The sequence below is a fragment of the Littorina saxatilis genome, linkage group LG7, assembly GCF_037325665.1.
Source record: "Littorina saxatilis isolate snail1 linkage group LG7, US_GU_Lsax_2.0, whole genome shotgun sequence".
NCBI classification, from domain to species: Eukaryota; Metazoa; Mollusca; class Gastropoda; order Littorinimorpha; family Littorinidae; genus Littorina; species Littorina saxatilis.
The window spans coordinates 3,896,348-3,899,209 of record NC_090251.1 but is presented as its reverse complement, the minus strand read 5'-3'; positions in this window follow the sequence as shown (position 1 = coordinate 3,899,209).

Below are 2,862 nucleotides of genomic sequence, written 5' to 3'. Positions count from 1 at the left end.
AGAGGCACTTCTGTGCATGAAAAAGTCCACTAAGTTCCCAAATTCTCAACCTTCGTCTGTCCAAGGAGGCAATACCGACAGTGTGTGTTATATAGTGTGCGGGACTCACAGTCACACGACGGGTGTGTGTTATATAGTGTGCGGGACTCACAGTTACACGACGGGTGTGTGTTATATAGTGTGCGGGACTCACAGTCACACGACTGGTGTGTGTTATATAGTGTGCGGGACTCACAGTCACACGACGGGTGTGTGTTATATAGTGTGCGGGACTCACAGTCACACGACTGGTGTGTGTTATATAGTGTGCGGGACTCACAGTCACTCGACTGGTGTGTGTTATATAGTGTGCGGGACTCACAGTCACACGACGGGTGTGTGTTATATAGTGTGCGGGACTCACAGTCACACGACGGGTGTGTGTTATATAGTGTGCGGGACTCACAGTCACACGACTGGTGTGTGTTATATAGTGTGCGGGACTCACAGTCACACGACTGGTGTGTGTTATATAGTGTGCGGGACTCACAGTCACACGACTGGTGTGTGTTATATAGTGTACGGGACTCTCAGTCACACGACGGGTGTGTGTGTTATATAGTGTGCGGGACTCACAGTCACACGACGGGTGTGTGTTATATAGTGTGCGGGACTCACAGTCACACGACTGGTGTGTGTTATATAGTGTGCGGGACTCACAGTCACACGACTGGTGTGTGTTATATAGTGTGCGGGACTCACAGTCACACGACGGGTGTGTGTTATATAGTGTGTGGGACTCACAGTCACACGACTGGTGTGTGTTATATAGTGTGCGGGACTCACAGTCACACGACGGGTGTGTGTTATATAGTGTGCGGGACTCACAGTCACACGACTGGTGTGTGTTATATAGTGTGTGGGACTCACAGTCACACGACTGGTGTGTGTTATATAGTGTGCGGGACTCACAGTCACACGACGGGTGTGTGTTATATAGTGTGCGGGACTCACAGGCACACGATGGGTGTGTGTTATATAGTGTGCGGGACTCACAGTCACACGACGGGTGTGTGTTATATAGTGTGCGGGACTCATAGTCACACGACTGGTGTGTGTTATATAGTGTGCGGGACTCACAGTCACACGACAGTTGTGTGTTATATAGTGTGCGGGACTCACAGTCACACGACTGGTGTGTGTTATATAGTGTGCGGGACTCACAGTCACACGACGGGTGTGTGTTATATAGTGTGCGGGACTCACAGTCACACGACGGGTGTGTGTTATATAGTGTGCGGGACTCACAGTCACACGACTGGTGTGTGTTATATAGTGTGCGGGACTCACAGTCACACGACGGGTGTGTGTTATATAGTGTGCGGGACTCACAGGCACACGATGGGTGTGTGTTATATAGTGTGCGGGACTCACAGTCACACGACGGGTGTGTGTTATATAGTGTGCGGGACTCATAGTCACACGACTGGTGTGTGTTATATAGTGTGCGGGACTCACAGTCACACGACAGTTGTGTGTTATATAGTGTGCGGGACTCACAGTCACACGACTGGTGTGTGTTATATAGTGTGCGGGACTCACAGTCACACGACGGGTGTGTGTTATATAGTGTGCGGGACTCACAGTCACACGACGGGTGTGTGTTATATAGTGTGCGGGACTCACAGTCACACGACGGGTGTGTGTTATATAGTGTGCGGGACTCACAGGCACACGACGGGTGTGTGTTATATAGTGTGCGAGACTCACAGGCACACGACGGGTGTGTGTTATATAGTGTGCGGGACTCACAGGCACACGACGGGTGTGTGTTATATAGTGTGTGGGACTCACAGTTACACGACGGGTGTGTGTTATATAGTGTGCGGGACTCACATTTGCACGACGGGTGTGTGTTATATTGTGTGCGGGACTCACAGTCACACGACGGGTGTGTGTTATATTGTGTGCGGGACTCACAGTCACACGACTGGTTTGTGTTATATTGTGTGCGGGACTCACAGTCACACGACGGTTGTGTGTTATATAGTGTGCGGGGACGTCTGGCGTTGCCTGCAACTGTGTGACAACAAATAAATAGAAACACAATCACGAACACAATGCACAATTCAAATAAATCGAATGTTATCAACTACAATAACAAATCATCTTTACACATAATCAATTAATCAATCAATAGAGTTTATTTCCAAAATGCAAAAGCACATGATTTTGTTTTGAATGTTGCAGTAAATCATATATCCACGTCCACACTCACATTCACACCCATGGTTAAATACTATTTGCACAACCGACTAGAGTCTCCCCCTTTCTCCCACCCACCCCCCCCCCCCCCCCCCCCCCAAAAAAAAACAAGTCGCGTAAGGCGAAAATACGATATTTAGTCAAGTAGCTGTCGAACTCACAGAATGAAACTGAACGCAATGCAACGCAGCAAGACCGTATACTCGTAGTCCACCGCTCACGGCATAGGCAGTGAAATTGACAAGAAGAGCGGGGTAGTAGTTGCGCTAAGAAGGATAGCACGCTTTTCTGTACCTCTCTTTGTTTTAACTTTCTGAGCGTGTTTTTAATCCAAACATATCATATGTATATGTTTTTGGAATCAGGAACCGACAAGGAATAATATGAAAGTGTTTTTAAATTGATTTGGACAATTTAATTTTGATAATAATTTTTATATATTTAATTTTCAGAGCTTGTTTTTAATCCGAATATAACATATTTATATGTTTTTGGAATCAGCAAATGATGGAAAATAAGATAAACGTAAATTTGGATCGTTTTATAAATTTTTATTTTTTTTTACAATTTTCAGATATTTAATGACCAAAGTCATTAATTAATTTTTAAGCCACCAAG